The sequence below is a fragment of the Haliotis rufescens genome, unplaced genomic scaffold, assembly GCF_023055435.1.
Source record: "Haliotis rufescens isolate VD_foot unplaced genomic scaffold, xgHalRufe1.0.p SCAF_7, whole genome shotgun sequence".
Classification (NCBI taxonomy): domain Eukaryota; kingdom Metazoa; phylum Mollusca; class Gastropoda; order Lepetellida; family Haliotidae; genus Haliotis; species Haliotis rufescens.
Window position 1 is genome coordinate 21,864,306 of NW_025964361.1, and position 14,391 is coordinate 21,878,696.

The 14,391-nt window shown below is 37.6% G+C and overlaps 1 protein-coding gene across 2 annotated transcripts in view; it reads right to left on the minus strand.

The window, feature by feature from the left end:
* The window catches only part of LOC124139842 (protocadherin-9-like), a 133,982-nt gene extending 121,009 nt beyond the window's left edge, over window positions 1–12,973 (minus strand). For both annotated transcript variants that reach the window (XM_046507219.2, XM_046507216.2), the window contains exons 1-2: window positions 12,824–12,973; window positions 12,556–12,598 (exon numbers count right to left, since the gene is read on the minus strand). The gene's annotated coding sequence lies outside the window, so the exon portion shown is untranslated. The remainder of the gene's footprint in view (window positions 1–12,555; window positions 12,599–12,823) is intronic.
* Between the last annotated feature and the right edge of the window lie 1,418 nt (window positions 12,974–14,391).

Here is a 14,391-nt window from a genome sequence, read left to right on the forward strand (position 1 = left end):
GACTCACGAATCACAATGACATATACTTCATTACTATGAAACTTAATCGGAAATTTCGACAGCTGGCGTTATGGCCGAGATGGCACAGCAGATGCAACGCCATTATTAGAAACATTAAAACCACTCTCACATACAAATCTCATTGTACTGCCTCACGAGGTATTATAGAATTCCAAATTTCAGTCGATGTACTGATGTAAATAGCAATAAGTTTGAATTTGGTATTGTGTGCTGTTGGTTTTATGCCTTCTGTTCACAAAATCAAGTTGCTTCTGCCTAATGTTTTCTGATGCCATAACTCAAATGTTGACAAAGAAATTATTTGTTTAGAAAAACACATATTTTATTATATTCATGAGAACGTGCTGCAATGTATCATGCTGTGGGTATATGATAAATACGCATATTTTAGAAGAGAACAAAGAGCTTGGATAACAACAGCGGATAAAAATGAATAATCATGTTTTAAAATATTCCTGGCGGTGTTATTGAATTATATCTGTCAAGGTTATGTGATCAAACATAGCACGATCGACGAAGGGTTTACCTGACTAAAAGGTCTCAAATGTTTTTTTATTGAATAAATGTTTACGTTTACCGCATATTTACATATGATTACAACCAATCCTTGGAAAGGTTTGATCCCTGGAGTAATACTGGTTTGATGACAAGTATTCGTCAATGTAAAACAAATCAGTTTCGACTGTGTACCTCCAATAGACGTCTTCTGTGTTTCTAAGAAAACAAATCGTCATATTTGTGTCTCTGGTTGCAATAGATTGTCGTCAAGTTAGTTCATCCTTTCCACGAGCGCTACAGTAGACAGTTCACTTAAGCAGCAACCTACACGTGTGTATAATTATAATTATATATACCTTTAATAGAGTCTGTAATATTAAAATAACAATTCTGTCCGATGTAAGAAGGCTTCATAATTCATTTCGGATGTCAGCGGGACAACATGCCAAATATTACACAAACAATCGATGGCGACAAATGCGCAGTATAAATGCAAATATCAATATTAATATACCAGGATGCACTAACCTTGCTTCTGACTCATTGAATAGGTTTATAATGGCGCAAGCATCCTCTGTACATGAAACTCTGTGTGTCATCACAGTAATATTTTTACTTTCTACCTCTGAGTATGCGTGTATGTCGGTCGTAGGAGGCGGGCAAATCAACTACGGTTATAACGAACTCAAAGGGACCACACATTTTAATGTGTTATAACCGTAGTTCGTTGTAAGCATATACAGCAAATGGACGGGACCAAGAAATAGTTCGTTTTTTCCGTCAGATCGTTATAAGCGTGTTCGTTATAAACGTACAAATGTAGTTTACTGTAGATCGGGGGGTCAGGCTCGGTGACCGACGCTCGATTGCGTTGTTCACTGTATCAATCACTGGATTGTCTGGGCCAATCTTGATTATTTACATACTGCCGTCATACAGCTGGAATATTGCTGAGTGTGAATTGAAGAATACGTGGTCTCCTTTGCTATCCTTGCATGTAGACATTCCCGTTGGACACCTAAATATATATATATATATATATATATATATATATATATATATATATATATATATATATATACGTAAGCTCTAATGTATCGGACTAATATTCACGCATTCACGCATACACACGTGCCACGGTCAAAGTGAGGTCACGTTTACCATCACTGAAATTACCATGTAGTACATATGTTAATGTTAAAAATTGTGTACGAGGCAAGGGTGAAATGTCTGATATCTTTAAATGCAAATTTGGCCTGCGCCAAGGATGTATTTTGAGTCAGTTATTATTTCCCTTTTCATAAATGAATTAGCATCAGGAATCCATAACAGTCACGCAAACGGTATTCAATTACATTCAGATGTTGGTTCAACATTTTCTTTTATATTTGCAGATAATTTGATCACTTTCTCAAGCAAAGTTGGTGAACTGCAAGAACAAATTGATTTATTAGAATGTTTCTGTGATAAATGGAAAACTCACTGTTAATAGTGGCAAAACTAAAGTTATAGCAAATATTTGGGTGTTTGTTTTAGTAACAATCTAACTTGGTCTATCCATTCAAGAGAAGCATCAGTCTGGCCAAGAAGATTTTATTTAGTAAACTGGAGAATATGCACATTTTTGGTGATAAAAGTTACAAGTCATTTTTTAAGATTTTTATGGTAAAATTAATCCAATTTTACCTCCTTGATGTATAAATCACAGATTTAGTGCAATCGTTTATGGAAAATTTGATATATTTCCTCTATTAATATGAGCCTAGGTAAACGTTATGAAGTGCTGGCTGAAACTCCTCAAACTGAAGACCCTGAGGCATGTTACAAATATGATGATTGTAATGATACGATTTGAAAGAATAATTTGGTACTGATGTTAAAAAAAAGTTACGCAAAAGTGGTTTGGGAAATGTTAATAATGTGAGCAATGATCCACGCTGTCGGGTCACAATGACAAACAATCAACCAAGTCACAGAGCTTCATCACCGATTCCATTTGGTCGCCTTTACAACCGGCATAGGTTGCTTGGGACCTATTCTGACTCAGAATCTCCGCGAATCGTAACATTTGTATTAACTTTGAGAAAAAAAGTGTACTATTTGTGATTTAAAGCTTAGACACGACTTGGCGTAATCTTCACAACTACTTCATAAGAGGTCGCATTGTAGGTACATTTGAAAAAAATTGGTTTCTTGTGCACAAAACCTTTGAAAAGAGAAACTTTCGATACTAAGTTTGTCAGAAAGCCAGCCATAAGTATCTCATCTTATCAGTATGAACGATTTTGTGTTGATACAACCTTGTGAACAATATACCTCCCCGATGGCGCAACACATCACTACATTATCCATAAAGGCATGTGATACTTTTTCGCTGTGGGGAGCGGTAGAGGCTGCCAAACTCGCAGTGAAGTGGGCGCGTCTGAACACCTGGCGATAGGTCACCTCTACCATGCAACATATGTGCATTGCGACAAGACCTTCCTTTGCACCCTTCATTCCATCTAGATGTGTGGAGAAACTATTAAATAACTATTTAAACAGAAAATCACTTCTCGACTTGTCAGTAACTCTCGAATTTCAAATCCCCTTTCAAACTTGTACTCGATTTTAACGTTCCATAAAGGTAGTTAACATTGATACGTTCACAAGTAAATAGATAATGGAATTTAATTCTACTAAAACATAATACACTGAACACGTCGTGTATCTATATTCGTTGAGGGACGTTACAATTTGCATTAGAAGCGTTAAAAAAAATAATGGATGGAAAAAATGTCTTTGAGGTTTAAAAAATAGAAGTAAACCCAGACATTTGTATTCATTTAAAACAAATTTACCCGGTCAAACAAACAGATGCCACTGCTTCTTTATACCTCAACAAATGGTCCTTTTTTTTTCGGGAGTTTTTTTGTTCCCGAAGCGATCATCTTTTGGAGAGATGTCAGATTCCGAAAATCGAATTTTACCCTGGGGATATACGCATCTTAATCATACTGTCCCAGATTGCGAGGAAACAATGCACTTCTAAAACTAGACATTAGGAGTTATATATATGAGAGCCTGGATGCGGGTATTTCCCTGTTAGGCGATTTAGAAGCTACATCCGGACTACAAACATCACTCAAGATGGTTGTGGCCTCAAGTCACTGTTGTGTCTGCGTTACAAGTCAGTGTTTTGTCTCACACATTAGTGTCATGAGTTATCGAACTAACAAAGCATCACAATGGTCCATGGTCCGATGAAAATACATTGTACGACGATGACATGTTGTAAAATCAATGGTTAATATCGATGCCGTTTTACATTACCCATAGTATCCTAGATATTTCTAGGCTAGTCGATTTCCGGGTAGATCGTGGTGTAGGCACTTCCCTTAAGTCTGATGATTTACTGTTAAACCTTGAACATGGCGGACGTTTAGGCCCTGTCGTGATGTCGTGTATCGCCGGGTTAATTACATGATGGGTAGTTAAACGTTCGCGTTAAGCTATCGTGATGCTAGTGCACTAGCACAACTCCTCACAATAATCACCCCTATTAACATATATGAGCTGTGAGTCTTCATAAGCTTAAAACTATCTGAAATTCCTTACCCATTTCAGAGTTTCCGAGTTCGTCAGCATGTGTCATATTGTGCGTTATCCAATATTTGCATATTTTGTTACACACTACAAACGAAACATTTGATAAAATATGCATTTAACAACGCGGTGTCCAAATATAATTTTGAAGCAAAAACGCACACATGTGAATGTTGATTTGTAAAGAAATATTAAATCGTTCGATGGAATTTTATGACCCAAACGGTCATCTTTTTCAAGTCTCCCTACAAGGAGATTATTGAGTGACGTTCAACGTGAAGCCCCTCCTCTTACGCGTCGCGTCCACTGCCCCCGTGTAGGGCTCTTAATGCTTCAATCCCACGGTAACCTAAGGGTCACGGCTCTCGGATCAAGGGTTATTTGCCCAACAAGGAAAAAGCATTCTGTGCAATGTTTGCAAAACTGCGGCGTCACATTTTGCCAGTAAGGAGCTGAACTTGATCGTGACACATCAGTGTTGGCTGACAAGGCCTGTGGAATTTGGCGACACTAAATTTGAATTTGTTATAAGCGGCCAGGTGTCTTCTCAGTTGTTTGGATGAATGTGATTACTGCTTTGTTTGTGACATTGGTGTTACTTAATTACATGTTTAAATGTTTACATGTTGAATGTTTTCAAAGTAACAATCCACATGTTCACGTTTCCTGGCTCAGTTTCGGATAGTTGTGACCTATGCTATCAGAATTGTTCTGTTTAACAGAATTGGTTAAAATATGAAACTGGTAGTTTGAAATTTAAAAGATTGTTTCTGTTGCTATTTATAAATATTGTACACTGCACAGGTAGCTGAGATATGACGCACAGTGAACCGTTAAACTAATTACAAAACGTAACGTTGTCTATGCATGTTCATCTGGGATGTGTCTTTAGCGCTTCACTGTGTGAGGATCGTTATTGTTGTCATTGTTCTCATAATATCCATCGTGACAGTGACTGGAATGCTATAGGCACCATTATGTGTACCTACCGAGGCATGACCTAAATATATTTGAAGTTGATACGAACGATATTCTATGATTACATTCATTTTTCATGAAAAATATTTACGTACCTTGGCTTTAGAAAATGCAATAATGCATTTGATATCAGAAGCCATTCAAACAAAATATTACCGCGCACACTGCATTGCATTAACGAGTATTGACAAACTTCTGACAAATAGCCGGAATATTGCTGAGTGTGGCGTTGAACAACTAAACCTGAACAATCGTGTGGTACGCATTGGTCTCGTGAAAGTGTAGACGGACTAGACGCAATGGTAAGTGTCCTACAATATTCGGGTAAATGGTGCCAAAAATATCAGTACAAATTTTGTATCTTTCAACTGAATACAGTGTATATCAGAATATAAACAAATAAGATGCTCGCAACATAAATGGCCTGAACACGCACAATAAGGAATGAAAAGACGACTACAACAACAGCAACATCAATGTTAAACACAGTTTCTTCAAGGACAAATTACATTTACACCCCTTCAAAATCCCACGTAAAGCTTGATGCGTCATATATGCGAGTTAAATTAAACAAATCGATATGTCAAATTTAAATACGTCCTGTTTAAAAGAAAAACAAATACCATGACAAATATGCTAATAACTTGTGTTTTATATACCAAATGACACAGTGTGCAATGACACGAGGCCGAGGAAAACCCTGACAGAAATGTCACGCTATAACCAACCTGGCAGAAATGTCACGCTATAACCAACCTAACAGAAATGTCACGCTATAACCAACTCACAAGTGTGACGATGCTTTCGGCTGCTACAATAATTGGAACGCAAGAAAGAGAGACGTGAGTTCAAGAGCACAATTCATACATTTAAAACTATGTTTTGTGAGCAAGGTGCTGTGATGTTTCCCAGGGAATCCATGAGAGCCCCAACAAGACAGATTAGAGACAAACTGTTATGTTTGTGCCCCATCATACCACAATCTGCAACGCGCTGTGCTCGAGAGGAATTCGACGGTTGCATTGATGTCGATGAAAGGCATATGCACAGTGTTTAAAGAGAACACGCCATAATGAGTGAAGACCCCAGTCTAAGCCATGCCTGTCAATCATACAACTAGAAAAACATTCTTCTAGAAGAAGTGTTAATCTGGTGAAATTACCCAAGATTTTTTTATCTTGCAACGTGTATTTTCACAAGTCGTAGTTCCTGTCTTTGAGGCATTTCGTTTTTCTTTCGGAGGTATTTGAAGTGAGAAACGTTTTTCATGTGAAACGATTAGCAAAAACTGTCAAAAAAGTTCAAATATGATATCAGTCCGCAAGAAGTTTATAAAGTGTTCTTTGGATTGTTTAATGTCACTTTATGTGCGCGAAAACGGATGACCACAGTTAGAACACTTTAAATGGCAATTATATTGTCGTTGAAGAAGGAGCTTTTATGGTTTCGTCAGCATACTTGAATTACTGTTAAACTGGTATAATACCAAATCGAATGATAAATATAATAATTTATTGTTTTTAATTGTAATGTTTTTTTCTCTGAAAGTCTTAGCGACTAATGTTTTACCGGCTTCAATATTGACAGACATCCATTTTGGCACCGTTGTATAGTAAGTACCTATGTCTTGAGTACATAACCAGATGAGCAATGCTCTCCTCTCTCCCTCATCAACCTCATAAAATGTACGATGATTCTAAAAAAATAAATCATTACTTCCCAGTGTACTTTTATTTTCATGATTCATTTATTCCATTACAAAGTATAATCTCGGGGCAGGGCTCAGCGAAGGCGTGGAAATAGGTGTTTGTATGTTTTACTAATCCCTTGAAGTTGCCGACAAACAAAGTAAACCATCCAAGAAAATAACAAACCATCAACATCACTCACCTGGTGTTCAGGTATGATAAACCTACCTGTTTGTGTTATGATAACTCACCCACCTGTAATGACAATATACCTGTACAACCACCACACGCACGTATCATAACAATACATATTTCAGATGCGTTTATGATAACAACAGCACGTGAGATATGAATTATTCTCCCACGGTGAATAAGCCAAAGGGTATTCAATGCTCCCGAAGCTTCGGGTAGGTACCTATATAAATATTATCAAAGTTAAATCCTTTGTGTCACATGAAAAGGTCGATTGTACCTTTTGTCAAGCTATATCCCACGAGGTGACCCAGTGTATGAACTACAGCAAGTGTGGGTATTGTGTATGCCATGCAATGACGACCCTATCCTATAAGTTCAAGACACTGTTAAACTATATAAAAAAAATAGATTTGTAGATTGTTTTGTCCCCTTTATCTAAAATTCTTTATAATTTTGACTCTCTTCTTATGTAATAAATAGGTACTTCAAACTTGTCTCCATTATAATCCCATATCATACACAACAACGTAACAACAAAACGAGGGATGGGATTACTGCAGTATCACTCCTTTTAAAAATACATGTTTTTTCAGAAATGACAGTTGTCCTTTTCATTATGTTATATTGAGAGGCTACCAATAATTTAGTCATCAAATCAGAACCTGGCGCTTTTTGTTCACATTGAAACATTGAATTTTATGACTTTTGCAAGTGCTGCAGTTGGGTTGATTTAGAACGCGGGTGTAACTTTTCACATAGGTGTGTGTTTATGTTGATGTGTGAAAGCAATTTTGAAATTACCGTTTTTTACTTCATCATCACATTCATAAATCTTTCTTGCAACTGACAGAGGTGCAAATATATGAAGTCTTTCCAAGCGGCCATTTCATGCCATGGGTTTGAGGCATGTCTATGGCACCTTGATGTATCTACCCTCGTATATATCATTGTCGTTCTTTTTCCGTTTACTGTAAAATTATAGAATGATTTCCCCGTATCAGTTTGAGATTCCAGTATTATAAGCTCTTTCAATACCAAAACCCAAATACAAAAACAAATGTGCTCATATTTTTACTTTTTCCTGTGCTTTAGGGAAATACGATATATTGCTTACAAAATTACGCTACTCGTGCAGTCAGTTAAATTACGACTTACTGGCAAATGATTCAATACACAGTCCTAACTATCTCTGTAACTTATTCTCCGTGTGGAATCGTCTATCACTACTCAACAGAATGTCCATTTTATTAAACTTCAAGAAAATAATAATTGATAGAGTTTCAGAAATTTGTAAAAACGTGCTACTCCCTGGTATGATCACGTTCAGTTGGTGTACTCTGTCAATCAGTATAAAGAACCACAGTAATAGATTAAGTAAATGTAAAACGCTGGTCTTGGTGCTTCTCTCTGTGTATACCCTGTGTCGTGAACGTGTTTCAGTTGTGTCATTATATAACGCTGTGTGCTGAATCCCTGAGCATCAAGTATGTTTAAATAAAATTATATCATTGTATCAACCCTCGTGTGTATCAAACCAAGTCGGGAATCGAAGCTGATCTGAAAATGGGGTCGTAAAGTTAACGGATTAACGCTCACACCGTCAAACTGGTATTTTATCGAAATAAATTAATCGTCGCAGAACATTCTTGAAGACCATTAAACTCCAGGCTGTTGGCACAAAAAATACATTGTTGCAAGTTGTTTTTTTATATATTTAGACTCATACTTTTAATTAAAAACATATCTGGTTTTGCAGCTGTAGCTAAAACAATAGCCAGCCAGATTACAAAATCCCAGGGACCCACTAGAATATGAAATTGTCGAGCACACGAACAATTTACACAAATTGTATGGCATTGCGTTTAACTGAGGATTGATTACAAACCGTCAAAAGCACGAAGCTCTTTTTAAACCATGTTCTCATGTACAAGTTGTCATTATTTGAAACCTGTCAACAACTTGAAATGTCTTTGTATGCGTAGTTGATACGTCAATTGAATTATGTTTATACCAACAACTGAGTTAGTCATAACTCCACAGTAGAAACCGCTATCAATGGAACTGTCAAAAAATTAGAATTTTAATGTTGTTTTGTTGATAACATAAAAAAAACAAAATGTTCACACATCAAATATCAGAATATCATCCGGGGGTTTATAGGTTCGTGATAAGAACATAAAATGCGTTGATATCTTGTGACGTTAAATATCATATTTCTTATAACAATCTTCTTCAACGTGCCAATTTCCCTTTAACCTGAAATATCATACTAACAGAGTTTAATGTGATACACCCAAAGAACGTCAAAGGTGAACAATTATGTGACTTACTGTGATCAAATTTACAGTGATAATCTTCCTCCCTATCAAGTGCTGAGAATAAACAGTGTTTAGCATAACGTTCAATATTTACCCAACTCACAACGACATTTCACGAGAATCTCGCTCCTTCGGTCTCGCGAGAATGTGATGATTGGCCGATATAAGCTGAGGACAGACACACGATGTGAATCAGAGGGTTTCAGGAACTCGTTCCATGTTGCCAACGACACCATCTAGCATTCCAGTGATAAACCTGCCATTTGGCAGCGTCATTAAGCGAAACTTGAAGAGTACGATAGTTTAAAATACATTCCTGACATGAATAAAATAGTGATCACCTCATGTCTGAAAATGGTAACAGACAGTAAAGCAAGCATTTAGGTGGCAAAGGATAGAAATGTCAGCTACACATGATTCTCGAAGTATGTGTTCATAACCCAGACATCACATACAAGTCAAATCGTAAACATGACATTCCAAATTGCACTAACAATAGTCCCAGTTGCAAACTGAAAATAATTAGTATCTAGTTCGTCTGTATACTGAATCTGTTGTATTGCGTGGACCATAATTGCCCCAATACAACGGATATGGTATCAGGTGTTTCTCGTGCCGTGTCGAGGATTTTAAGGTCAAATATTTGTTCCACATTTAAAGACCGTCCAAATAAGGTTTTCGCATGAGCAATGCTTCTACACAAAACGGCTCCGTGTGATCTAGCATCTTGTCAACAGAGCTTAATTATTTCTGCTTTTTAACAGTTACTGCTTATTATTTTGAGTCTCTCATCCGCTAATTACGCTCTTGTTGTCAGTCTCCTGTCAATGCGGATACAAAGTGGAGAAAATCGCTAATGCGTTTACACGATTAACTGGATATAATGTCGACCTACTAAACATTGCTTAAACAACGGAGACCGAAAGTGTTACTGCCTTCATCAAGGGGAACTCTTGAAACGCACATGTCTTATTAGGATCGTTGTTCTCAATATCAGTCCCTGGGTTGCATGCCCAGACTCGATTATTTACAGACCGCTGACATACAGCTGGAATATTGTTAAGTGCGGCGCTAAACAACAAACGAACCGAAATGAATCTGGCTAGCCAGACAAGTGGTTGATAGTAACGTCATCATGGAAATACGGTGAGTATGGTTTTAGGCCGCTTTTAGCAATATTCCAGCAATATCACGGCGGGAAAAACCAGAAATGGACTTCACACATTGGACCCATGTGGGGAATTGAACCCGGACCTTCGGCGTGACGAGCGAACGCTTTAACCACTAGGCTACCAAACGGCGCCGTGAAAAGATGACAATCAGTCAAAAGGCAAAGTGTAACCACTCTGACGACAAGCATTTAGTACTGTGACCTGTTCCGTCCCGAACTAGAACAAGCACACACACACACACACACACACACACACACACACACACACACACACACACACACACACACACACACACACACACACACACACACACACACACACACTCACTACCTCACTCACTCACTCACTCAACAGCACAACCTCACACACGCACGTTCGGAGTATGGAATATCAATCTGAATATAGCCAACATGTTCCCGTTCATAAAGGAATGAACTATTTATCTGAATATTTGTAAATATTTACTTGTTAACTCCTCACAATTTCGCTCAAACGGTCCCATTGAGCTATCATCAAAGCCAGTGGCAGAAAAAAGTCCTTGTCAACTGGTGTATGCTAAGAATTCAGTTAGTCTAGTACAGTTAAAGACAAAGGTTTAAAGCAGAAGAAACCACGACACACTGAAACGTTCACGGGCACACCCGGGAAACACTGTACATGAAAGATATGTTTCCCCAAACAACAAACATTTACAGTCTGCAAGAAGTTTTTGACAGTCAACAAAAAAACAACACTTGCTAAATTCCTTCAATATATATAAACATAGTGTTAACAACCTTGTTTCTTTTTTGACGCTTTTTTCATATACGAAAATTAAGTTACTGTGACAACTATCTGGTTGTAATGCCAAACCTATTAGAACACCCAAATCGTTATAATGTCAATTTGTTATGAAACCAAACTCACCGTAACGCCATTTTATAGGAGTATTATCACTTAGTGTGTATTGTAATTGTAGGGACCCTTGGTACGTTTCATTACAATCACACTTCAGTATTCCACGGGCACCAGTGCAATCCATTTATCACACTGGTGGCGCTCCGGTTGTGCGAGTTAGTTACTTCCAAACTTTCTCCCAGCGATTAGTTTCCCAGTTATTGCCTGCTTATAAACAACGTCGACTCAAAAACAGACAGCTGGAAAACATAATTCACCCTTATTTGTCAGTATGGTTATTTTACTGGAAATGACAGCAATTAATGCGGAAAAGATTACTACCTACGGTGCCGCCGTTCTGCGCGTGACAGGAAGTGCTACCACACAGGGCCTATCAAGAAGTGGACAAATAGCCCGGTAGCTGACTGAATGCGCACATATTAGTAAGAACCAGTCAGAGTTAAAAGCTGTCAAATTGCTGGTATTCTCTGTGGTGTCATTACGCACGTTTGGGCAGGAAAAAGTGAAATAATTAAGTGAAGAGGATTAGCATTTTTGTCAAATTTAAGAGTTTAGACAACCAAATTGCAGAAGTAGTTTTTGAAACATTATTACCGTGGCATAAAATCAGGGTAAGTGCACATGGACATTATTCTGACTCGGTAGTTTCTGTACGAATTACGCCGGCTATCGAGACAGTGGTGTTTATTTTCCTGTAACCAGTGTCTGTTCTATGTCTGTTTCTTTGAGTTAGACATTTCTTGTTCATTTTCTTCGTGGGAAATAGATCTCATTAATGTCATAAATATAATTCAAGGATCCTTGCAATCATTGTAGTTAGTAAGCCCCAATAAGAAATTAGAATTGACTATACAGCTCCACTCGAAGATACTTATAGAAACGATATACTTCCTGCTGATATACGTTATAACTTAAGGTTGCACTCGAGTATATACAGCTAGGAGTATATAGTTATATCAAAATTCAAGCATACGATCTTAATCCACTGTATGATGGTTTGAAAGGAGGGACATTGATAGACAATATTACATATTACACGATTACCGCAAATTCAAGCATATGATCTTAATCCACTGTATGATGGTTGGAAAAGAGGGACATTGATAGGCAACATTACATATTACATGGTTACTGATATCTACACAATATGGATATGATGAAGTCATATTTCACTTCACACATATTCAGAAACTATGTACTCACGTTTATCGTTTCTCCACAAGAATCCACTTCTGCAATATGTGACCTACAAACCAGAGACACAGTATATGAAATTCCTATTGTGATTGTTCCAGACGGATGCTTCTCAGGCTGTTTGAAAAGAACATTATTATTAGAACATTTAAAAAATACAATATGGCTCTGTTTGCACCCCCCCCCCCCCCCCCCCCCCAAAAAAAAAATCTCGAAAGAATAAAAATTACGATGCACAAGCTCTTGGCATCATCGCTAATTCCACGTTAGGATGTACCTGCATGTATGTATTTCCTTCGTGGACAGTGTCAAGCTGGAATACACGTCCTGGTGGAACTGCTCAACCTGGGACAAGTATTGATTCTAGAGTTTGATCCTAGAATCTGTATATTAAAATCATTCAACATGAACCATACTAGCAATCCTTTGTGGCCTCCAAACTCTATGAAACAAAGGCGAGCCAGCGTTCAAAATATGAACTATCTCATTCACCAGCTGTTACGGTAGCTTGTCTGGTATCTCGATGACGGTCACAGCATAAGTTTTGCAGTACCAGCAGGCGGTGCCGGGATGTCTATCGGAAAAACACACAAATACTGTAAAATATACTATATTTTAAAATATTAGGAAACTATTGTTTTATTGATATCTACTGATACAGCAATGTTTGTGAATAATGCATGCCACTTGATGATTCGGTGACTGTGCGTTTGAAGGTTGTAGACATGTTTTTAATTTATCGTTATGGTGTGCAATGATGGGGAAAGTATACATTAGTGTATAAATACCATATGTGTAGGTCATGGAGAGTTCTACACATTTCAACCACATTGCTGTTCACAGGGAATTAGTTATACACAAGGATAAAAATAATTTGTGTATCTATGGGGAATTATCCAAAGGGGACGCACATGGTATATGCAGGTCATGCGAAATTATGCATAGTAACTTACAATACATGTAGGTCATATGCAATTATTCAGAGACAAAAGACATAGAATATGCAGGCCACGGCAGTCATCCATTAGTGGAATAAAGTGTAAAAATAGACCATGTTGAACACACGGTATACAGGCCAATGGAACACACTGTATATAAACCATGTTGAACACACAGTATACAGGTCACTGTAACAATATATACAGGCCATTGGAACACACTGTATACAGACCATGTTGAACACACTGTATAAGGCCATCTGGAACATACTGTATACATACTATGTTGAACACACTGTTTACAGATCATGTTGAACACACTGTATACAGGCTATGTTAAACACACTGTATACGGGCCATATTGAACAACCAGTATCCAAACAATGTTGAACACACTGTATACAGACCATATTGAACACACTGTATGCAGGCTATGTTGAACATACTGCATACAGGCTTTGTTGAACACAGTGTAAACAGACCATGTTGAACGCACTGTATACAGGCTTTCTTGAACACACTGTATACAGGCTTTGTTGAACATACCGTATACAGGCTTTGTTGAACACAGTGTAAACAGACCATGTTGAACACTCTGTATACAGGCTTTGTTGAACATACTGTATACAGGCTCTGTTGAACACACTGTATACAGGCTTTGTTGAACATACTGTATACAGGCTTTGTTGAACATACTGTATACAGACTATGTTGAACACAGTGTAAACAGACCATGTTGAACACACTGTATACAGGCTTTGTTGAACATACTGTATACAGGCTTTGTTGAACATACTGTATACAGACCATGTTGAACACACTGTAAACAGACCATGTTGAACACACTGTATACAGACTTTGTTGAACATACTGTATACAGGCTTTGTTGAACACACTGTAAACAGAC